The sequence below is a fragment of the Pleurodeles waltl genome, chromosome 4_1 (genome assembly GCF_031143425.1).
Source record: "Pleurodeles waltl isolate 20211129_DDA chromosome 4_1, aPleWal1.hap1.20221129, whole genome shotgun sequence".
Classification (NCBI taxonomy): domain Eukaryota; kingdom Metazoa; phylum Chordata; class Amphibia; order Caudata; family Salamandridae; genus Pleurodeles; species Pleurodeles waltl.
Window position 1 is genome coordinate 508,547,799 of NC_090442.1, and position 26,075 is coordinate 508,573,873.

At 45.8% G+C, this 26,075-nt stretch overlaps 1 protein-coding gene across 3 annotated transcripts in view; it reads left to right on the forward strand.

Moving 5' to 3' along the window:
- LOC138287875 (POC1 centriolar protein homolog B-like) overlaps positions 1–26,075 on the forward strand; it is a 1,054,814-nt gene that overhangs the window by 148,189 nt on the left and 880,550 nt on the right. The window lies entirely within an intron of this gene.

The window sequence follows — 26,075 nt, forward strand, 5'->3', positions numbered from 1 at the left end:
TCCAAGGGCAATGCTCTATGGATCTATTGGTCAGGGATATTTGCATACGCTTTTCCCCCTCTCCCACTCCTTCCATTTCTAGTCAACAAGTTGCGTCGAACTTCACTCAACATGATACTCATAGCACCAACATGGGCACGTCAGCCGTGGTACACAACATTACTAGATCTATCGGTAGTACCACACTCCAAACTCCCAGATATGTTGACACAAAACAGAGGTCAAATCAGACATCCAAATCCCAAGACACTCAGTCTAGCAATTTGGCTCCTGAGGTCATAGAGTTTGGATATTTACAACTCCCATCAGAATGTATGGAAGTTATTAAACATGCAAGAAAACCCACTACTAGACAATGCTATGCAAACAAATGGAAAATATTTGTATATTACTGCCAATCTAAAAATATAGACCCTCTTACAGCATCAATACAAGATATTGTATGTTATTTACTTCATTTACGAAAATCAAATGTAGCCTTTTCTTTCATAAAAATACATCTTACTGCAATTTCAGCATATTTGCAAAATATACAACTTAGCTTTTTATTTAGAGTTCCTGTCATTAAAGCTTTCATGGAAGGCTTAAAACGCATCATTCCACCCAGAACACCACCAGTTCCTTCTTGAATTCTAAATATAGTGCTTACAGGACTTATGGGACCACCATTTAAGCCTATGCACTCGTGTCAAATTCAGTTTCTAACATGGAAAGTTGCCTTCCTAGTGGCAATTACTTCTTTAAGAAGAGTAAGGGAAATCCAAGCCTTTACTCTTGAGTAACCTTTCTTCCAAGTACTCAAACATAAAGTTGTACTAAGAACAAATCCAAAATTTCTACCAAAAGTTGTATCACCATTGCATATTAACCAAACAATGGAGCTGCCAGTCTTCTTCCCACAGCCAGATTCTGTGACAGAAAGAGCTCTACATACATTAAACATCAAAAGAGCTTTAATGTACTATATAGACAGAACTAAACCATTTAGAAAAACTAAACAACTATTTGTAGCTTTCCAAAAACCACATACAGGCAATCCTATATCAAAACAAGGTTTAGCATGATGGATTGTAAGGTGCATCCAAACATGCTATATCAAAGCAAAAAGACAGCTTTTAGTTACTCTCAAAGCACATTCTACATGAAAGAAAGGTGCGACAATGGCTTTTTTAGGGAATATACCAATGGCTGAAATATGTAAAGCAGCTACATGGTCAACACCACATGCATTCACTAAACACTACTGTGTAGACATATTATCACAACAACAAGCCACAGTAGGTCAAGCTGTTCTAAGAATGTTATTTCAAACAACTTAAACTTCTACAGGCTTACCACCACTAATTTATGGGAGAACAAACTGCTTTGTAGTCTATGCACAGCATGTGTATCTGCAGCTACACATGCCATTGAACGGAAAATGTCACTTACCCATTGTACATCTGTTCGTGGCATGTTCTGCTGCAGATTCACATGCACCCTCCCTCCTCCCCAGAAGCCTGTAGTCGTTTCAGTTACAAACATTTGTACTTATGTATATACATTTACATTTGCATGGACATCTCTTACTTTATACCTATATACTCTATCACTCCTTCCTTTACCCTCTGTGGGAAAACAATCTAACAATAGAGTCGATGCCCATGCCCAATGGAACTGAAGAGGAGGAGTCACTCGATCCCGTGACTCGAAAAATACTTCTTCGAAGAAAAACAACTTGTAACACTCTGAGCCCAACACTAGATGGCGGGCTAATGCACAGCATATGAATCTGCAGCAGAACATGCCACGAACAGATGTACACTGGTTAAGTGACATTTTCCATACACACACACACACATATATATATGTGTGTATGTGTATATATATATATGTGTATATATATGTGTATATATATATACACATAGTGAGTGTTGACATGTAATTTTGTTTAAGAGTGTTTGGAATTTTATGCTAACTGATCAAGACCCCGCCATACCAGGTGTTTATTTCATATGTGGGTGCCTATTGCAAGCTGCCGAAAGGCTGGTATGGAACATGTTACCAAGGAGTAGTTTTTCCAAAGATTTATCATGTGTAACATTTCAATGATCCAGTTTGGAATTGTTGTGTAGCCATTTTAGTTATAGCTCCATGCACGTTAGTTTAATACACTAGGCCGCTGTGCACCTTGACCTAGATATATTTTATTCAGCTTCGCATTGTTATTTTTACAATAACCAGTTTTACGGTCTTGTTTTAATTTCTTCTATCTAACTGTTTTGCTTAGCCCAGCACTGTGTTCTCAAACAACACATTCTTGATCACTCTGTGCTTCATTCAAGGCTACAGTCTGGTACATTGCTGGTAAACGTGGTAGAAGTTTAGTATCCAACATTCGTAGAAAATACACATCCTTACGTAGGGACATTTTCTTAGAACATCAGCTGTGTTAATTATAAAAACACGTTCTAGTCCCATTACACATCAAGAGGGAGATTCCAGCCAGGGAACCACAACTGTATGCTGAATGCTTTGCTGCAGATGCTGACGCAGATTACAGGCCTTTGCCCAGGTATGAGGGTTGATGTCCTCCCAGGGGAACCTGAAAGGCAGGATTAGAGCTTAACATGCCGTGCTCAAAATATGATTTAGATAGGAAATAGTCCATCAATTCTAGTGGCAATAAGATAGCATTATTCTTACGCTTCACTCTCATCGTCACCATTTTAATATTGTTGTGTTGTGTCGTTCTGGTTATTGCAGCTCACACTTTGCTATCTAAAATGCAGTCATTTTATTAAACCAATCTTTAAAAACTTATACTGCACTTATTGTCATTTATGTATGAGACCGAATCGTGAATGAGAGAACCAGATGTGACCTGAGTGACCACGACTTCCCTGAGAAGTACGATATGTCATGCGCTCGGCTGCCCAATCACCTCTACCTTTCGGGAGGGATGAGGCACTGCTAGTTAGCCAGAGGAAAGCCCGGATTTGGAGCGACAGGTGTCACCCACCGTGGGTCAGACTCAGTCTCCCACACTGTGGACGATCTTGCTGCTAAAAATCCAGTAGTCTCATTAGAATAATGAGAGCCTACGCGACATGGCACCGCTAACGTTTGGTCAGGCTCTAATTTTCGGGTCCTCCGGAGTATCTCTGTCTCATTATATATAATGACACTTCAATGCCATATGCGGAGACGTCCGTGGTACTGAGGATTTCCACCACAGCTGTGTAGGTAATCCTATTACAACTGGCGGTTGTTCAGGCTTGAACTTTAAAAGGAAACCCTATTTTGGCGTGCCTTCTCTGAACTCATAGTGTTACTATCATGGCGAATCCAAAACATGTACAAATAGCTGTTACCATGAGACAACCTCGAACAGAACACTTAGCAGCAAATGGCCTAACGGCCCAGGGCGGTCCAGTCACGTTCGTGGTGGACGCCCACGCAGCTTTTAGAACGGAACGTTTTTACTCTTGGGTCACATTTCCAGCAGTTGATGGGAACACAAATACATTTCACCAATATACACCTGTGAACGCGCCTGGACAGTACAGAGCGTACGCATATTTAGAGATTCCTCTATCTTATCAAGAACATAATAATTGGCTTGATGGCGCCCTACCCCATACGATATTACCAGTAAGGTTAGGCCCACTAAGTAATGACGGTCCTACCTGGCCTTTATTGGCCACCTATACACCACATCCTGCGGTTGGGAATTTAGCAGTAGCTGAGGTTCGTCGCTTATACATTGAGTTAATAGCAATATATAGACGATTAGTGCAATTTGTGATGCAAACATTAAATACAAACCCAGCACGTGCTGCTCCAGCACACCCACATGCAGTAACAGCAAGTATAAATCCTGCGACTGTACATTCGATTATGGGCAAAGTACCCGCGAAACGAGAAGAAACTCAGTTTTGGTTAGCACAAGAAATTAATACGCTGGAGGCAGTATTTCCCCATACGGGACCTCAGGATAAAAACAGAATATTAACGATGTGCTTGCCCTTTGGGATGGTCCCTACAGTAGAAAACTGTAAGACCTGGGGTATGGTATTTGACGCACTCTACACATCCGCACATGGTACACCGACACTTGCCAATTTACCGGAAGTGCTGAAACAAATTCAAGATGAATATGGGGCTGCCCCGGCCCTAGATTTGGGGATGCAACTGATGGGCAACTTTGCCACGGTGTCCTCAGTCATTTTAAGTAACCTTAAAGGGGAAGCAGTCGCACTTGTAGTGCGCATGCGGCTTCGTGACGTTCCGCAACAAGACCAAGAACGAGAGCTGCCTAAAATAATAGCGGAAACATATTCAAGTATCGGTCGAGATAGCTTAGGGGCCAGACCACAATAACCTCAATTTCAGGGTAAATCAAATAAAGATAATTCCAAACAACAACCTGAGGGTAATAAGAAACGCTGGGATAAAAAAGCAACAAACGCCTAAAAAAGAAAGGGGAGATTCTCCACGTACGGAGACCCCACAGAATAGGTATAATCTCAGAAATAGAGATAATATCAAAACGCCTGATAGATATCAATATACTGATACACGCAAATCTCGTTCCTTTCAGGACTCATCGGAAAAGAGAAATGAGAGAGGTGGGCGATCAGAGCGAAGAACAGAGTACGTGAAACAGAGACGGGAATCGCAACGCTCTTCGGAGGTTTCTGTTAAAAAGGAAGAGAAACCTGCCCAACAAAAACAACAATTTAAAAAGAAAAAAGTGGCAGCAGTCGCAGTCCGACATGCCACACAGGAAGAGGGTCCTCTTGAAGAACAAGAATTGGTCTCTAGCACTGCTAGACAGCGTGGCAGAGGTCACAATAGTTCGCCTGAATCTTCTGGAGCATCTGGAGGTGAAAGCAACTGATGACTTTATACAAGTAGAAACAGCGGACATGCGTGTCTCCAAGCCTGATAGGGTGTACAAAGTGACGCTACAATTAGAAGGAGACATTGAACGCACAATAAACACAATTTTTTGGGATCGCATAGTAAAAGTGTATGATGTCTTGTTGGCCGAACAAGATTGGCCGCCTGACTTTGTCCATACCTGTCCATATGGAGAAGATGTCAATAAGCCTTCCTTCTCGCCCCTTGTTCCAGAGGAGCTGGCTGAATCTTACTCCATTGAATGGGTTCTAGCACAAGCGCCTCCATTATACAGAAATCACGTGGGGTGGGATAAAGAATCCCCCTACCATGTAATTTTCATTAAAAGTGAACCTCAGCCACAACCGCAGTATCCTGTAAAACATGACGCAAAAGCACCAGTGAGAGAAATACTCACGCAATTAGAGTACCAGGGTGTGACTGAACCCTGTGCCTCGCCGATGAATAACCCTTTATTCCCTGTAGCTAAACCGGACTATTCATACAGAATAGTCTTAGACTACAGACATTTAAACAGTCATACACGCACCTATGCTATACAAAATTCAGTGCACTAATGAACAACATAGTGTGTAAAAAATACAAAACAACATTAGAAATTTCAAATGGGTTTTTCTGCCAGAATATAGTGCCTGAAAGCAGGGACTTAACAAGCTTTAGCGCCCTAGGCTCTCAGAAAAAATTCAGTCCTTTACCTCAAGGGTATAAGAACACCCCAGGACTGTTCTCGGCTCGTGTCACTGATATTTTACACAAGATTGACCCTGAAGCATTGTCCTATCTAGATGATATATATCTCACGGATGATGAGTTACTACAACATTTAAGACGGGTAGCCCGCATTGTTGTAGGGTTTGCCGAATTTGGCTACAAACTTAACTTCAAAAAAACAAAAATTGCCTTCCTTAGCGTCCTGTTTCTAGGTTATGAGCTGTCAAGAGAAGGGAAGAGCCTAGCGCCAGAATTTTTAGAAAAATGCGCACAGTTACAACCACCGAATACAATAAAAAAAAACTCCAATCATTATTGGGTTTCTTAAATTTTGGCAGAACCTACATTCCAGATAATGCTATGCGCATAAAACCTTTATATGACTTAATTCGTCCCGATTTTTCAAGTAAATTCTGGACAACTGAACATACACACATTCTTAGAGAATTGCAAACAGACATGCTTGCAGCACAACATTTACACACAAGGGACAACAAAACACATTTGGTCATCAGGGTAATAGCTGGGGCCATCGGTTTCACCTATGTGACATTTAATGAAGGTGAGACAGTCCCGATTGCATACTAATCACATTTGTATTCAGTAGCTGAACAACGCTTTGCTCCCACAGAGAAAATTCTCACTGCTGTGCAGATGGCTGTTGTTAAAGAAAGACCTCTTGCCCAAGGAAAACGCATTATTGTTGTTTCTCCAATCCCAGCCCTAGAAGCTGTTACAAAAGCTAGCGTTCCGAACGCAAAAGCACTACATCCACGTAGGATACAATGGGCTACGTCTTTAACAGCCACTGATGTAGACTACATTTTTGACCCAAAGTTACAAACTCAGGAATTCCTACAATATGAAGTAGAATATCCAGTTACAGCAAATACCTTGCCTATTGATCAGTATCATAGAGTCATGTACACTGATGGCTCTGCACAACCTGCAATTGGAACTAAACATCAATATTCTGCTGCTTGCGCAGTCGTAAGTGGCTATATGGTAGGGGATACATTTTGTCCTCTACATACCTTTACACGGGCCCTAGGGGATTGTACAGCACAATTGGCTGAGCTAAAAGCTCTGCTGATGGCACTGCAACACACGGATCCGGCAAAGCCTACGCTGATTGTTTGTGATTCATATTATTATGTCCAGTCCTTTAATGAATACCTGCATTATTGGTGCCAGAATGGGTTCAGAGACTCCAAAGCAACACCATTAAACACAGACTACTGTGGGGGAAAGTAGCTGATCTGAAAGAGACCCTACTGAATGTCCATGTTGTGCATACACTTGGACACCAGCGCGTTGGAATACACGTTGCTGGAAATACATTGGCTGATGAAGCCGCAAAGTCAGCAGTGGCAGTAGCCACTGTAGCTGCAGTGACTCGCTCGAGTTCCAAACCAGACGCAGACATTTGGGCTGCCATAAAAGCTACAGCTGATGGCACTCCCCATCCTAAAGGATTTCCTAACAAATATCATTATCATATAGGAAGTATGCTGAACGCTGAAGCTAAGATACCCGGCGTAGGCGTACAAGACGTCCCTAACAAAGATATAAGACCACAATGGATCAAAGCAGCGCATGAGGGGGTGGCATCTGCACATGTGGTGTGGCGGCTACAATTTCAATCTTACAGGCCCGTTATTGGTGGCCAGGTCTCTATAAAGAGACTAAGCAGTATGTCCTTTGTTGTGACATTTGTCAACAAATTAAAGTTTCCACGGCCAAGCGCCCATCGCAGACACCCCTCTTAATTTCAAACAAACCGTTACAGTGTGTGTACTTGGACCACTGCGGTCCTCTATCACCTGATAGTGCATACAAATACATATTAGTCACTGTTGATTCATGCTCCAGATTTGTATGGGTGTGGCCACAACGCTCGGCTGACGCTCGGAGTCTTTATCAGTACATATGCAGTTGCGGCGTTCCATTTAGACCAGGGCCCTGCTTTCGCCTCAAGGGCATTCAGGGACACCATGGCTTAGTTGGGGGTCCAACTCCAGTACTCGTCTCCATTTCATCTCGAGGGAAATAGTGTTGTGGAGCGATTAAACTGCGATTTAAAGCAATCCTTAACAGCCAGTGTCTTAGGTATGGGTCGTAGTTGGCTTAATCACCTGTATGGAGTCCAGAGTGCACTAATTAACCTGCCTAGAAGGTCCCTGGGGGGTCGTAATTCATATGAGTGCCTGTTCGGAACCCGAATGTTTGTTCCGGATCTTGATGGTTCTGGCGTGGAGGCAGCAGAAACACCTTTTGACATAAATGAACGTGTCACTGTCTTACAGGAATTGCAACAGTTCAGTGACAATAATTCTTCCAAAAGTGCCGCCTCCACAGGAATTAAGGATGTGCCAGGAACATCTACCGGCTGGATTCCCAGAGTTGGGGATCTTGTACGTGAAAAAGTCGCAGTGAAAAAGGAATTTGGCCCTTCTTATCGAGCACCAGTCCCTGTACTAGGGATACACGGTACCAGAACTGTTATTCTACCACCGTTGGCAGGTGCCAAAGAAAATCGTTTTGTTTCAATTGACAATGTCAAGTTACACCATGTGGCTGATCCTGCACAGCCGACCAACAGGAACAACCAGTAGTTCCCGAATCCCTCTCACTACTGGAGAAGAAGTTCTGCTACAAGTTGTTTATACCAACACTGATACCTCTCCGAGCTTGGGGAGGGTGGAAGATGATCTTGCATTAGTTCCACTAATATCAACTAATTTAGAAACGTTTGAACAAGTAAACTCGACTACAAGGCAAACGGATGGTGCCGTCTATAGCGTGCCACCACAGGAAACACCAACTCCACCACTGACAACGGGTACGCCATTTGCACGAACTGCCTCTGGTTACTTTGGTGACTTCCACAATGATTTCTCAGACTCATTCGCCTCTTCGACAGCTGATTTGTCAAGTGCACGTAAGCTAACAAATTGGCTTAAAGAAACATATTTCATTTTTCTGTGGAACTATGTATGGCTTTCTCTGACTGTCCTAGCCTTTCTCCTTTGGATTGGTTTTGTTATTACCTTTTTCTTATTAATACATGGTCATTTTCTTCCCGAAAGATCAGCGGTTGAACAGGTAGAGGAGGTTTTGAAACCACATTTTTCATCACATAAGGTCCGCAGAGACTTATCCTTTGTGAACATTTCCGCAGTGCAAATTCCTGATGGGATTGTTTGCGACAAAGTAATGTTTGATATATCTGGTCCCACGAAAATTATTCAAATACCGTATGTGTTCAAATTATCAAAGAATGATATAGTAATACCAGGCATTGTATCTGATGATTGGGATGTGAAAACAGTTGATTCTATGATGACAGAATTGCAATGTTATACTGTCTTTGAAAACGAAGATGTTTACCAATTCAAAGAAAATTATGGTGATATGTTTTGCTATAATTATTATGGGCACCACTTCATACATAGAGCAAGTAGTCTCAAAACGATATTTAATTACATGCAATGGGAACATTGTCCAACTCCACCGCAAGGGAGTTCTAAAACTTATACTGAAAAGTTTACATAATTTTCTGGGCACAATCAAAAGAATGCTGAGTCATATTATTTTAAAGTACCTTCTACTAAGGGTATACACGTTATTGACCAATACGAAATTCATATATTCGGAATCTTTTGTTTCCCGGTTATCAATAGAAGGTTAGGAATATTGGTCCAAATCAATTGATTTGAAAAGTGTCCGGGGAACGAAAAATTGGCAGATCAAGGGAAAGGCAACATTGTTTAGAGCATGTCTTGTCCCTGTCCATATGATCTTTTTAAATGAAACAGTGCAACAAACAAGTTGTTTAGGCTTAGCAACAATCAGAGAATTAAACATGCCCAGTATACCTGCTCCTGCAAAATTTGACAACTGGCAAAAATACACTAATGCAACTAAAGATGAGCTCAATGAGTGGGTCCAGAATGGTACGTTTAATGCTTCACTGACACGTCCAGGCGGGTGGTTATTGTGGCCCATAGATACCGACGGGTATCATCAACGTTTTATTAACTCCTCGGGGGATTTTAGGACGAGTAGGCCAGACCCTCGCTATATATCGCCAGAACATACAGATATCATTACAACATATAAGGCCTGATTACAACATTGGTGGGAGGCAACCGCCGCCCACCAAGTTGTAACCGCCGTGCGGCCGCCAATGCGGCCGCACTCCAGCCGTGCCCATTCTGACATCCCGCTGCATCTCCGCCCACCGACCCAGCAGGGATGTGGGCCGCGGTGTTGGGGCTGTGCGACGGGTGCAGCTGCACTCGTCGCGCTTTTCACTGTGTGCTGGGCAGACAGTGAAAAGCAGTGTGGGGCTGTACCAGGGGGTCCCTGCACTGCCCATGGGCACCGCGACTACCCTTCCCGCCAGCCTTTCCATGGCGGTTCCTACTGCCATGGAAAGGCTGGCGGGAAGGGGTCTTGTATTCCCCTGGGCAGCGCTGCAAGCAGCACTGCCCTGGCGGATTAAAACCGCCGGGACCACAGTGGCGGAAAACCGCCGGACCCGGCAGTGTGACCGCAGCGCTTCCGCCGCGGTCGTAATCTGCGAGTTTGCACCGCCATCCTGTTGGTGGTGCAACCTCCAAAATAGCCCTGGCGGTCTTTGACTGCCAGGGTTGTAATGAGGCCTATAGTGTAGGAAACTTATGCCAACAGTGGCTAAAATCATCCTCACTAAACACGGTTAAAGCACACCTCAATCTCTTGTCTAACACCACTGACTTACAAGATTTCTTGTCAGGCCCCAGAATACCACGTAGGAAGCGTTTCTTATATGCAGTATACAATGAAATATGGAAACTTTCCCAACAAGATGCTGCAGCCCGGTTAAGGCAAATAGATCAGGAAAATATGAAAAATGCATTAGCTGTTGTGGATAATGGAATCAACACCTTGTCCGACCGGATATATACAATTAACAACATTGTCTCTTCTGCCATAGACATTATACGATCTGATATGTCTTCTTTATATCATGGACAGAGTCAGACCAGGTCCATTATGCAGTTGGCTTGGACGCTTCAAACATTGAAGGCAGGACGCGTTCCGTGGCAGCACGTCAGTGCAATGGAAATATTTTTTTCCTTTAATCTAACGCGGCAACAACTAATGGCTAAGAAAGAAGCGACTTATGTCATGCTTAACATCGGGAAACTAGAAAGGGTGCCTCTCACTGTGGCCGAAATACCATCGGCAGAGTGGTTAATACACGGGTTATTAATCTGCCTATTTCAACACTACAATTCACCTCCTGTTTGAAACACATTCCAGTAGGCAGATATGAAAAGCTGGGAGATAGTTACATCCATGAGGTGTGGTAGCTTCCCTTCTCGTACAAATGCTTCAATGGCATGAAAGAGGTCTTTCTTAGTGGTAGTGAATGCGAGACTTCTGTCAGCCATTCGATGATTTGTAAAAAGCTGTCCTTGCATGGGGCGTGTAACGCCTCGGCTGCAAACTTGGCTTGTTATCTTAAGGGAGTTCCAGTCCCCTTGATTAGACCTACGTTCCAGGTGCTTTCAAACGGCAGCTACGTCCTTATCAATAGTGAAGATTGTTGTGGCATGCGAGCCGGAATAGGTTACGCTGTTTCGGTCTCTTAGGTCGTTACATGCTGCGGGAACGTACTGTTTCCCCCCACTAAAATAAAGGAGGTAGCCGATATCTGGCCTCACATTGCTACTTCAGATGTGAATTTTGACAAGTTAAGTAGACTCAAGGCTTTATTGTTTCAAAAGCATGTGGCCCTTACATCTGCATGCAAGACCTACCCACTTCAAGTGGCAAGGTCATCAGCAGAAATACAGTCCCTGTTAAATACGTTTCCGAGACACTTTGGTGAACTCGTGGGACAAATATTTAGTGCTTCCAGCACGGCTGGATTAGCACATTTTTTCAAAGCTGTCGGTTCTGGTTTTGTTCACACCTTCTCCTCCATATTCGGTTTGATGCCTTCAGCTATCTACTCAATTTTCGATAGTATTTTGGGGGGATTTCCAATAACTTTGGCTTTATTAGCCGGCATCCTGCTATTGCTGCTGTTTATGCGCAATGGCTGTCCCGCCGCAACAAGGACAAATGACGGCGCTCCCATCAGCGCAGCTGTGTCGTGCACGTATGATGTAGCATTTTGGAGCAACACTCCTGGAGCTTTTGGAGTGTAACTGGTATTTGCCATTCAGACCGGTTTTGGATTGTGTGCAGCCCGTGTTCCGGTGCCATTGGTGGTCTTTTGAACATGCACTGGAAGTTTGTCTTTCACAGCAGCGCCCCCCAGCAACAGATGCTGATCTGTTGATGTTCTCGTTGAGGGTTCATCACCAGACATGCGCACTGAGACTACGCTTTCTACTTGAAGCTAATTATGAGTTACCCTTCCTGGAGGAAGTTGCCATCAACTCATCAATGGGCACTCCACAGGATGCAGCCTAGGTTGATACTGGGGCTATGGAACACACCTGCTCCTCGATCATTTTTGGTGTGGACTTTCCGGTTTTGTCATTTGCTGAAGTGAAAGATCTCCTGCTTTCCATGACTCGTGTTTGATTTGGAACTCTTCTAAATTGACATTTTCATTGAATTTGGTTCTACGCCACATGCTCATTTTTTAAATTGCCAAGTAGTATGCTTGTGTGTCCTTTTAACTTGTCAAAATTGAGTAGGGTTTTGGGTATATCTTAGGTTGAGATATTTTAGTTTTGGCTTGAACCACTTTCTACTGACTAGGGGAGGGTGTTGTGTAGCCATTTTAGTTATAGCTCCATGCACGTTAGTTTAATACACTAGGCCGCTGTGCACCTTGACCTAGATATATTTTATTCAGCTTTGCATTGTTATTTTTACAATAACCAGTTTTAAGGTCTTGTTTTAATTTCTTCTATCCAACTGTTTTGCTTAGTCCAGCACTGTGTTCTCAAACAACACATTCTTGATCACTCTGTGCTTCAATCAAGGCTACAGTCTGGTACATTGCCGGTAAACGTGGTAGAAGTTTAGTCTCCAACATTTGTAGAAAATACACATCCTTATGTAGGGACATTTTCTTAGAACATCAGCTGTGTTAATTATAAAAACACTTTCTAGTCACATTACACATCAAGAAGGAGATTCCAGCCAGGGAACCACAACTGTATGCTGAATGCTTCGCTGCAGATGCTGACGCAGATTACAGTCCTTTGCTCAGGTATGACGGTTGATGTCCTCCCAGGGGAACTTGAAAGGCAGGATTAGAGCTTAACATGCTGTGCTCAAAATATGATTTAGATAGGAAATAGTCCATCGATTCTAGTGGCAATATGATAGCATTATTCTTATGCTTCACTCTCATTGTCACCATTTTAATATTGTTGTGTTGTGTCGTTCTGGTTATTGCAGCTCACGCTTTGCTATCTAAAATGCAGCCGTTTTATTAAACCAATCTTTAAAAAGTTTTACTTCTCTTAGTGTCATTTATGTATGAGACCGAATTGTGAATGAGAGAACCGGATGCGACCTGAGTGACCAAGACTTCCCTGAGAAGTACGATATGCCATGCGCTCGGCTGCCCTATCATCTCTACCTTTCGGGAGGGATGAGGCACTGCTAGTTAGCCGGAGCAAAGCCCAGATTTGGAGCGACAGGTGTCACCCACCGTGGGTCAGACTCAGTCTCCCACACTGTGGACGATCTTGCTGCTAAAAATCCAGTAGTCTCATTAGAATAATGAGAGCCTACGCGACAGAATGAAAAATCAAACTCCAGATTCTGAAGAGGAGCAAGAGGTTCAGAGATAGTAGGAGCTATATTTGGTGCTATAACTCCATCAGTAGGTGTGATCTTGAATGGCCTCAAGATTAGAAAGCTGCCAACAATTGTAGATAAGTTATCTACAGATGCCACAGGTGCCATATTGTTAATGGACACAGAGATGGTTGCTATGAGATCAGTGGTTTTGCCAAATCGTCTTGCTTTAGACATATTATGTCTGACTTGAAACAAGACATGAAAGGACTAACAGCAACTGGTGCATGGGAAGCTATAGGTAATGGTTTGGAAATATGGGAAGAGGTTTTGTGGGAACCATTTTGAGACCCCTATTGATTGTGGTCTTGTCTGCCCTAGTTGCAGTGGGATTTTACAAGTGATACAAGAAACGGGAAGAGAAAAGAACTAAGATTAGACAGAGAACAGAGGAGGTAGAAATGGAGACTAGGAGAAGCCTGTATTACAGTAACGTCAAGCAGTTAGAGCATTTGAGAAGATCTTACCTGTAATAAACCTCTGACATTTTGGGCTGTTACACCGAAAGTGAGAATAGGAGTATTTTATGATGGCATAGTTAGCATCAAAGGGTTGACTTATGTAGTATGAATTGTAGTAGAGGCCCTCATGTCACAAATGTCATCAAATGGTGACAGTTTATGACTTATGTTAATCAAATTATTAATAGTAATATGGAGAAGCTGCACTGACACTTAATTTAAATGTGTATTTGCTTGTATTGCAGAGTTAGATTTAGGTGTTATTTGAATTAAATCACAGGTTAGAGGGCTAAAACTGATATTATATTGTAATTTAGGCACTAGACTAATAGTACATATTGAAACAATGTTTAATTTCTAATGATTAATGAATAAAAAAATGCATGCAAAAATAACAACCGTTGGTGATTATGTATCTTTATAATTTGGTATAGCGAATAGTCTACATGACTTTGAGCTTGTGTTTGTAATAAATCCCTTAACTTTATTTTGGAGTGGAATTTTCCTTCCGTGGCCACATTGGTCATGGTGTTCAAGTTAATTGGGTTTGTACTGGAATTGTGTTAGCAGTTCTACCACATCACTTACTCTGTCCAAAGATACATCCACCCCAATGAGCATTGATTCTGGCGAAGGATGAAAATGCTCCAGCATCTGTGACCACAGTAAGAATCTGCATCCATAACGTATCTGAGCCCTTCACGTTATGCTTCTGCAGAACTTGTGCATGGATCTAAAATTTGACCTCTTGCAGAGAGTTTGATTGACTTGAATAAATAGAATTTTACTATCCACATCCCCATCTTTTTACTAACTTCATTTTCCTCGGAAAACCATCTGTATTTTTACAAGGGAATCTGCACCAAAAGGAAAAGGAGCTTTGGAGCACCTGTTATTATAAAGTATTACATTTGTCTGCTAGGAGGAAATTAGGGATCAGCAAACTGAATCTTCATGGCTGAAATAAAGCAGCTGAGCAACAGCCATTTTCCAAAAATCTTTTCAAACATAAAAAATGAAAGCTTTCTCCACCCGGCTGACAGTGCACGGCTGAGGGCAAACTAAGCAGGTTTTATTAGTGGGCAGGGGTGCGGTGGTGGCGGTCCAACAATTACTCATGTACATGCCCTTTGATGGCATCTGTCTCTTGGGAAACAAGATGGACTTAGTGTTGGAGTGGTTTAAAGAGAGCAAAGCAAAAGCACCACCCTCACCCTAACTCTATGTGCACAGCAGTTTGCCCAGCACTATCTCCCCTTTTAAGGCTTCATGGAGTTTTACAGGAAAGGCCATGTTAAACCTTGCCTAAGCAATAACAGGCCTCCCAAGCCTTTTGAGGCACAGGTCAGTGATCCTGCTGATAGCGTCCAGGCCCTCAAGGGCAGCAACCTATACAATATCTTGCACCCCACTGCAAAACCCCTTTAGTTTGCACGAGTGGCAGCACAACATATATGATAGACTGGTGCTTCAAATTATACAACATGGATATGCCCTACACTTCCTGTCCACCCTCCAAACATACCACCAATACCAGAACAGCCACCAGAGGACCACTTCTCACCGGCATTAGAAGTCAAGATTGGTTGCTACTCCCATTACTGTCTCATAGCAAAGAAGGACGAGGGACTTTGTTCTGTTCTAGACCTCCGCCCCCTGAAATTCTTCGTCAAGAAGGACAAGTTCAAGATGCTCACAATGGCCCAAATTCTGCCTGCCCTGGTTCCTTGTGACTGGATGCTGACATTGAATCTGCAGGACACCAGTTGACATATTACCCTCCGGTAGTCCTACTGACTATTCCTGCAGTTCCAAGTGGGCCACGAGTACATAGTGCTCCCTTTCGGCCTTACTAGCGCCCGTCAAGTGTTCACAAAAGTGATGGTTGTGGTTGCTGCCCATCTTCGGAGTTTGGGAATACCAGCAGTCCCCTACCTCAACAACTGGTTGCTGAAGGCAAGCTCACCTCAAACAGTTGTGGATCACTGCCAAACAACTGCAAGTCTCTTGGCATCACTGTTATTCTCCATCAGTGTGCCACAGTCACAACTGACTCTTTCAAAGAACCTCCCTTTCCAGGACATGGTTCTGTTTCCAGCCTTCCCTCCGCCTCAACGAGACCACGCTATTCGGGCTGTGACCCGGATGTTTCAACCCTTGGCCTGGGTCTCATGCGAGCAGGTTTGAGGCTTCTTGGCCTCCTGCATTTTACTAGAAGACCATGGCAAGTGGCACAACAGGCCGTCAAAATAATAAAAATGTTATCAGATCCTCAGGTCTAGTGATTTGAATAAACTACTCCACTTAACTGTAATGCACGTGACCCATAAACTAATCTCAAATTGTGTGATACTAGGCAAATGTTTTATTTCCCCGAGTCGCCGCCTTCTCCATTATCACATATGAGACCACCTTCATTTATGTGAGCTCAGAATGTCTGCTGTACAAACTTTTATATGTTTGATTTCATTGAGCCCTTCATTTCAGACGTCCTGTACCTCAGCACAGTTGTCAGATAGTTCACTGTTGTTAGAAATAGTGTCTCTGGTTGGCAGTCAGTTTGCTCTCTGTCCAAGCAGGGACCTTCATTTTAGTCAGGGCAATGGACATACACACTTAAGATAACCCCTTCTCACGTTCATGGTAGCTTGGCACAAGCAGTCAGGCTTATCTCAAAGGCAATGTGTAAAGTAATTGTACCAACACACACAGTGATACAATGAAAACTATAAAATGGACACCACGCCAGTTTAGAAAAATAGGCAATATTTATCTAAATCAAACAGGACCAAAATGACAAAAATCCAACATACTCAAGTCAAGATATGAATTTTTAAAGTAAAAAGAGTCTTACTCCATAGAAAACAATGGAAACGGTGTTGTTACACAAAGTGCCTGTTTTGTGTCAAAAATAAAGCCGCACAGGCAATTGTGCATCGAAAAACGTCAGCAATGCGTCAATTCCTTACTTGCAAGTGAGGCCGTTCATCATTTCTTCTCCGTTCGGGTAGGCAATGCATTGTCTTTTTCTCCTTCACAAGAGAGCGATGCATCGATTTCCAGACAGGGCACCTTGGATCCGCGCAGGTTCACGATGATTTTGATGCCCAGTGACGATGCGTGAGAAATCCTGTTGAGTGGTGTTGGAAAACCGTGCTGCGTGGGGTTTGCACTGTTTTCAGCAGCCACAAGCGGGTGCTGAGTCGTTTCTCCAGCTGTGATGCAGGTGGTGCGTCGATTACAGCCACGTTGCAGGTGGTGCATAGAAATTTTCCCTGCACGGCTTCCTGTGCCTGGATTTCAGTCCTTGTTCTACCAGCTTCACCTTTCAAGGGCCCAGAGATTGGATAGGGTACCACTTGGCAGGACAGAAGTCTCAGCAGAGAGTCCAGGTGTTGGCAGAGGAAGTTGTTGATGGCCCTGGGACTTCAAAACAGGAGGCAAGCTCAGTCCAAGCCCTTGGAGATTCTTCACAAACAGGAATATACCACAAAGTCCAGTCTTTGTCCTATTTCAGGCAGAAGCAGCAACTGTAGGCCAACCCAGCAAAGCACAGTCACAGGCAAAGGCCCAGTACTCCTCCTCCAGCTCTTCTCCTGGGCAGAGGTTCCTCTTGGTTCCAGAAGTAATCTAAAAATCTGGGGTTTTGGGTCCACTACTTATGCCCCTTTCTGCCTTTGAAGTAGGCAAACTTCAAAGGAAAGTATCTGTTGTTCACAAGATCCTGCCTTGCACAGGCCTGGCCCCAGACACACACCAGAGGGTTGGAGACTGCCTTGTGTGAAGGCAGGCACAGCCCATTCAGGTGTAAGTGACCACCTCTCCCTCTACTCTAGCGCAGATGGCCAATCAGGATATGCAGGCTACACCCAAGCTCCCTTTGTGTCACTGTCTAGAGGGGATTCACAAACAGCCCAACTGTCAGCCTGAGCCAGACAGGCAATATACAATCATGCACAGTCTTAGAATGGTTTAAGCAAGAAATGGCCACTTTCTAAAAGTGGCATTTTCAAACTGACAATTTAAAAAACAACTTTACCAAATATGTATTTTTAAATTGTGAATTCAGAGACACCAAACTCCAAATTTAAATCTGCTCCCAAGGGAAACTGCACTTAAAAGATATTTAAAGGCAGCCCCCATGTTAAGCTATGAGAGAGATAGGCCTTGCAACAGTGAATACCACAATTTGGCAGTATTTCACTCTTAGGACATGTAAAACACATCATTACATGTCCCACTTTTAACAGACACTGCACCCTGCCCATTGGGCTACCTAGGGCCTACTTTAGGGGGGCTTTACATGTATAAAAAAGGAAGGTTTGAGTCTGGCAAGTGGGTACGCTTGCCATGTCGAATTGGATGGTCTGAACCATGTTTACAGGGCTTCTCATGTAGGTGGCAGAACGAGTGGTGCAGGCCCACTAGTAGCATTTGATTTACAGGCCCTGGGCACCTCTAGAGCACTTGACTAGGAACTTATTAGTAAATCAGTTATGCCAATCATGGAAAAGCCAATCACACATACAGTTTACACAGGGAGCACTTGCACTTTAGCACTGGTCAGCAATGGTAAAGTGCCCAGAGTACCAAAAAGCAGCAAAAACAGAATCCAGAACATAACAACTTTTCATGGTGCTTGTGTTTGCCTGAGCCACTTCTGTGTGTTGATTTGGGTGATTGCTGGTCTGAAGGTGTGCTTGGGATAGGCTGGGGTTGAGGGGATTGGGACTGGGTAGAGGAAGTTGGAGGGGGGAGACTGGAGACGGGGACAATGGCTGCCATCAGGGAGTTGGGCAGAGCCTGGAATGCTCTCTGTTGGGCTGCCACACCAGACTGAATGCCCTCCAGGTATGCATTTGTTTGTTGCAAATGTCCTGCTACACCCTGGATGGCATTCAGTATGATTGACTGCCCAACAAAGAGGGATCTCAGGAGGTCAATAGCCTTCTTACCGAGGGCAGCAGGGCTGACTGGGGCAGGGCATGAGGTGCCTGGGGTGAAGGAGATGCCCACCCTCCTGGGTGAGCGGGTGGGGTACACGCTGAGGGGCTGCTGGGAGGGCGGTGCTGGTACGAGGGTGGCAGCTGTACCTGTAGTTGGGGTGGGCACAGAGGGAGCTGCCATCGGAGGAGGTTTTGCTGTCGGTACTGTCCCCTCCTGTCTCCGTCGTGGTGCTCCCCTCGCCCTCCGTCCCACTGGTGCCCTCACCATTAGTGGATTCGGCCTCCAGGCCCATGTGGGATGCAGCTCCCTCTATCGCCGGTGCCTCTGCTCCTCCGCCAGATGATGCTAATGCACACAAGGACAGGGTGACAAAACAAAAAGGGTGGGGAGAGACAGAGGATACACTTGGTCAATGCCAGCAACAACATTTCCGTTGGCGTACACAACTCACAGGGAACAGCCCTATGCACTAGGCCATGCACTACCAGTTACAGTGCTAGTCACCAGCCCATGGGGTACAATGCCTAATGCTATTAGCTGCACACCTGAAACCCACAGGACCCTGCCCAGTAGTAGATGCCCACTAACAATATTGGGATTGGAGTGCATCTGAGCTTGCCCATCATTGAACATACCCTGCCCTGTTTGCCTGGCCCAGGGGCACCCACAGCCCACATCCCGCACCCAGGTAATACCTTAACGTGCGCAAGGTCATGATTCTGAATCTGTACTCACCCCTTTGTGGCTGCTTTGATGCCTTCAAGCGCCCTCCTAACTCCGGATAGGCCACCGCCAGGATGCCCAACATCAGGGGGGGGTCAGGGTACGATGGGCACTCCTTCTTTGTTGGGAGGCCAGCCCCAGCTAGGCCTCCTCCGTCTTCCTTGCCCAGCGTCGCAGGTCCTCTCACCGTTTGCAGCAGTGGGTGCTCCGCCTGTCAAAGACCCCCAGGGTCCGCACCTCCTTGGCGATGGCACGCCAAATACCCTTTTTCTTATGGGCGCTGACCTGCAGAAAAATAACAGCAGAAAAGGTATTAGTCATACCGTCCGGACTGTTATACTCCTGCCTCATGGCCCACCATATCCCCCCGTTCCTTTACGCACATACATTGACCACCATACATGCAGCACTCTGCCCAGGACCCCACAGCCCCCCCCCCCACACGAGGCTTACACACACACCAATCCATACATTCATACCCCACGCATCATGCTCACAGTGTACTCACCTGTTTGTCTGGAGGACCATAGAGTAAAGGGTACTGGGGTAAGACCCCATCCACCAGTCTCTCTAACTCCTCCGAAGTGAAGGCAGGGGTCCTTTCCCCAGACACTCAAGCCATTCTCGCTTCCAGACACAGATCACAGCAGCACTTGCAGTGTAGGTCCTCTCCTGTTGAAGGTCAGGTAGCAAGTGAGTGAACAGATAGAAAATGGCAGTCATGTCTGCGGCGGTGTGTACCGTCACCACCGGCGAACATTGCCATTGGCTCCTGGAACCCAAACGCCCCAATGATAACCAATGCGGTGTTGCACGGCGGACATCAACTGCAACGGCGCACAACGCCAGCGGAATGACCTCATTTCCACTTGTCCCTCCTCACAGGTCAGGCAGCCGCCACTTCAGGTGGGCACAGGCAATGGCACCTAACTGCGTCACAGCAGACATTGGCACTTCAACTGACTTACAAGTTCACTTACTGTTTCTGTAAAGCACAAATTGCATATTAATGTTGAAATATGTGTGAATATGACCTTCTGCTCACTGTGTTTCACCCTAGAGTTCAACCACTGAGGATGAATAGGAGATGGACACATACCCCTGTGTACAGACCCCTGATGGGCCTGGCGACAGTGGAGGACAGGCACATTATCCTGACCTACAGACTTGATAGGGACACAATCCAAGAACTGTGTGCCCAATTGGAGCCAGACTTAATATCTGCTATCTGCCACCTGATAGGTATCCCCCCCCTCTAGTGCAGGTCCTGTCAGTGCTCCTTTCCTGGCAAGTGGTTCCTTACAAGCGACAGTGGCCATGGCATCAGGGATGTCACAGCCTGTGTTCTCAAACGTGCTGACCAGAGTGTTGTCTGCCCTGCTGTAACACATGCGCATCTACATCGTTTTCCCCCAGGTGGAGGATTTGGCCACAGTGAAGGCTGACTTTTATGCACTGGGGCATATCCCCAACATCATTGGTGCCATAGTTGGTACACATATTGCATTTGTCCCCTCCCCCCTGGAGAAATGAAAAAGTGTTCAGAAATAGAAAAAGCTTTCAGTCTCTGAATGTGCAGATGGTGTGTTTGGCGGACCAGTACATCTCCCATGTCAATGCAAAGTATCCTGGCTCTGTGCATGATGCCTTTATCTTGAGGAATAGCAGCATCCCATATGTGATGTCTCACCGCCAGAGGCACCGGGTGTGGCTAATAGGTGAGCTCATGGTCCCCACCCAGTTGATTTAGGTATATGGGTGTTGGTTTGGCCCTAAGGGTGAGTGTGTGGTTAACACGTATCCCTCGATATTTGCAGGTGACTCTGGTTACCCCAACCTCTCATGGCTGCTGACCCCAGTGAGGAATGCCAGGACAAGGGCAGAGGAACGTTGCAATGAGGCACATGGGCGAACAAGGAGGATCATTGAGCGAAACTTTGGCCTCCTGAAGGCCAGATTCCGGTGCCTCCATCTGACAGGTGGATCCCTGTACTACTCACCCAAGAAGGTCTGCCAGATCCAGGTGCCTTTTCTGCAGGAGGATGAGCCTGGGGATAGTCGTGTGGCAGCGGTGGAGCCTGTAGACAGTGGTGAAGAGGAGGCAGAGGGAGAAGATGTGGACAACAGAACTACACTAATTCAACAGTACTTCCAGTGGCACACAGGTAAGACACTGTGACTTCACCTTCCATTGCAGTTTTGTGTTTGACATTGAACATGGCAGCCTGATTTCCCTATTTTCATGGCCACTTACTGTACCCTTTGGCATCTCTATTTTCAGATCCCTGTGCCCCACTCTGGCTCCTGGTGTGCTTAATGCTGCCCACTACAGGTCATACCTATTTAAATATTAGAGTACATTTGAATTGCAATGCTGATAAGTGGAGGGGTATTGCAATGGGCTGGGTTGCTGATGGAGGAAAGTCCAGGGTAGAGTCCAGTCTATTTGTATCACAGGTGCATTATCCAAGGGGGCATAGGAAGGGGAGCAATGGCAGTTCAAGGTGGACAGGGTGACATAGTGGGACACCCGGGTGACAATCAGGAGAGTCTTATTTCCTGGCGGGGGTCTTGGCAATGTTCTCTGGCTTCTGCCTGGATCGCAGGGACCGTTTGTGGGGTGGTTCTCCTTTTGCAGGGGGTGGGGTGCTGGTGGCCTGTTCTTGTGGCGGGGCATCCTGTCCACTAGCATCGGCGGAGGTGGAGGGCTGTTCTTCGGTGTGGCTAGTGTCAGGGGCCCGTTGGTGTGCCACTGCCTCCCTCATGGTGTTGGCCATGTCAGCCAGCACCCCTGCAATGGTGACCAGGGTGGTGTGGATATCCCTCAGGTCCTCCCTGATCCCCAGGTACTGTCCCTCCTGCAGCTGCTGGGTCTCCTGCAACTTGGCCAGTATCTGGCCGATCGTCTCCTGGGAATGGTGGTATGCTCCCAGGATGTTGGTGAGTGCCTCGTGGAGAGTCGGTTCCCAGGGCCTGTCCTCCCCCTGTCGCACAGCAGTCCTCCCAGCTTCTCTGTTGTCCTGTGCCTCTGTCCCCTGAACCGTGTGCCCACTGCCACTGACCCAAGGTCCCTAATCGTCCTGTGTTTGTGGGGTTGCCTGGGGTCCCTGTAGTGATGGACCCACTGCTGATTGACATGTCCTGGGGACAGAAGGATGGCCCGCTGGGTGGGTGCTGTGGTGGTGTTTCTTGAGGGTGAGGCTCTGAGGTGGGTTGGGATTGTGCCTGGGTAACCGACTGTCCAGAGGTCCCTGATGGGCCAAGTTGGTCATCGTGATCCAGGCGTGCAGAGCTGCTGTCATCACTGTGGGCCTCTTCTAGGGGGGTTGGGGGGCAGGGCTGGATGTGGCTGGCACCTCCTCTCCGGTGAGGATTGAGTTGGGGGTCCTATGGGATGTAAATGCAGGTTTATTGTTTCTGCGTGTGCCATCTTGTGCATGGGTGTGTTTCCCTCTATGGTTGTTATTAGCAAGGCAGCTTTGGCTTGTATGAATTGTGATTGGTTTGGCTAAGTGATTGACACTAGTGTGCATGCTGTGTTGATGGGTGTCCATGCAGGTCTGTGATGGGGTCTATGCATTGTTGCTGCATGCAGGGCTTGGTTTTGAGATGGGTGGGTTGTGATGGTGGGGTATATATGAGGTGGTGGGGTGGTGGGGTGATGGGTTGAGGGTAGGGGTTGTTGTTTGTGATGGCATGCAGGAAGGGGGGGGTGAAAGTAGTAAAGAATTGGCTTACCAGAGTCCAGTCCTCCTGCTACTCCTGCCAGGCCCTCATGATGCATGATCGCCAAGACTTGCTCCTCCCATGTTGTTAGTTGTGGGAGAGGAGGTGGGGGTACACCGCTAGTCCTCTGTGCAGCTATCTGGTGTCTTGCAACCATGGAACGTACCTACCCCAGTAGGTCGTTCCACCTCTTCCTGATGTCATCCCTTGTTCTGGGGTGTTGACCCTGCCCATGACTCTCCGCCATAGCTCCATCTTCCTTGCAATAGATGTCTGCTGCACCTGTGATCCGAATAGCTGTGGCTCTACCCAGATGATTTCCTCCTCCATAACCCTTAGCTCCTCTCTAGAACCTGGGGTGTCTTTGTGGTGCCATGGGTGTAGTGTGAGTGGTATGTGTGAGGGTGTGTGGGGTGATGTGTTGGGGTGGGTGCTGTGCGGTGCGTGGGTGGTGTATGGGTAATGGTGTTTTGTGGCTCAGATTCAGTGGGTGCTCCTGGCTTGTCTCTCTCTCTCAGTTGTCAAAATCTTTGGGTCGTAAAGGGTTGTGTGGGTGTGTGGGTGTGGTGTGTGTATGTGTGTCAGGTGTGTGTAGTTTGAATTGTCCAATGTGGTGTAGTTTTGTTAGTGTGTGTGTATTTTGAGCGCAGCGGTGTGTACCGCCAATGGTTTACCGCGGTTGAATGTCTGCCGCGGTGATTCGTGGGTTATAATGCTGGGGGCGTATTTCTGTTGGCATAATGGTGTGGGTTTTGGTACCGCCATTTTATCACTGACCTTTGGGCTGGCAGACTTGTGTGTGTGTGTCTGCATAGTGGTGGATTTCTATGTGTGGGTCATAATGCGGGTAGCGGTATACCACCGCTGTTGCGGTATGTTGGCGACAGTCAGCATGGCGGTAAGCAGCACTTACCGCCAATGTTGTAATGAGGGCCATAGTCTGTCTCGCCCAAACCATTGGCAGAGTGACAATAATGAGATAAAAACACTAGAAAAGAAAATGTAATAGGAACCTCCTAAAGGTTACAAGAGAAAATGCTATTAAGGTAGAAAACAGCTGCAAAGAAGCCATTAGTAAACAGCCCGAATCCACCAGAAAAATGCTCATAAGAGAAATATTATCAGAATGCTTTACAAAAGGAGGACACTCTTATTGTAATAATGTGTTGTCTCTAATGGACTAACATTGAAAACCTCTTTCTAGGTCCTGGCTAGACAGCGTATGCTTAAGCCCACCCACAGACTTTAAATTTGCTAGCTTCATTGTCGCTCTGCAATCATTTGTCCCCTTTGTCCATGGCATGAGTACGTCATGCCGCTCCTGTGTTTGACCCACCTCCCAGAGCATGGACCAAGTACATGTAAACATCCACAGGTCTTATTTTGGGAACAACATTTTTTTCTTTGTCTAGTAGCACTCCGTACAGTGCTCGTATTTTCAGTTCACTCATTCTCTGTCGTTATTTTTTTTCAATACAGTTTTATATATCACAAACCACCTGACTGTATTATTAGAACACCTTAGGTAAGCGTCAGTTGCTTTAGGGAGATTAAGTGGTTTGCCGAAGATCACAGGATGTTGTGCAGTGCTTAATTTGTTAATAAAAAGGTGCCGGTGCTCAAAGCCCTCCTCCTAAACAAGCGGCTGCTGCAATTAAAAGTGCGAACACAATACTGAGGCAGTATCCATTTACAGCCACCCCCTACACTTTCAGCTCACTCCTGCTTTTCCCCTTTCTGACGCTTTTTTGTTTTTCTCTTCCGCCGTCTTTCCCACATGTCTTTTGCTTGCAGTAAATGCTTGAGACAGAAAACTAAGCCCCGGCCCTCAGAAATAAGTGCCGGTGGTCCGCACCGGAAGCAACAAGCACAAATTAAGCACTGATGTTGTGCCGATTCGAGACTCAAATCTAGTTTCCCAGCTCCATAGTCTGCAGCTCTAGCAGTAACGCCATGTTCTTTTTTCCTGTCCTGAACCTCCTTTGAATCTTTCCATGTTACCCTTCCCCCACCCACCGTAAGGTTTCTAATTCATCACCATAGGCTAATTTGTGTTTTATTTATATTCCTCCCTCAGGCTGGCTGCTGTGCTCGGTTTTGCCCTACATGCCACCCTGCCCCACCCTCCAAAGCGGTCACTTCCCTTGCAGTCTGTCTGCTGTGCTGAAGCACCCTGATATTCCACGTCCTCTGCAGAGCACTTTGTTTACCTTTCCATCTTTGTCAAAGGGGACAAACAGCTTCATAATCCTGGTAGTGATTGTTGAAAGCACCCTCCTCCATCTTGCACTCGCCCCCGAACTGCAGCTTCAGCCTCTCGGCCATGTTCTCTCTCATCATACAGGGAGCCGGTGGGGGACAAAATAATAAACGGGATGCCAGCACAACAGGGAAGAATCAGTGAGCCTTCCTGCGCTGTACTAATGTGATGTGTAGGGGACGCTGGAGACTATCCACGTATATGACCCAATAACATTGACAATGCAAATAGCTCTCGGATTGCCTAGACCTATTGGCTTTACCAGTACTTGTTAGGTCTGGCTTGACAGTGCAACTGTTAATTTACCTTATGTAATCAACCAAAAAATTAGCTTTCCAAGTGGCTTTAGCTCTGGCCACATGTTGGTGAGCAATAGTACAAGTTTTGATTGCGCAGAAGTTCCCCTCAACACAGTTGTGATGATATATTGTTGGTTATACAGCTGCATAAGACTGTAGCTTTGTGGCTGCCTAAGAGAAGACCCACCAATATAGATAAGGTACCAAGCTTACAATGGGATGGAG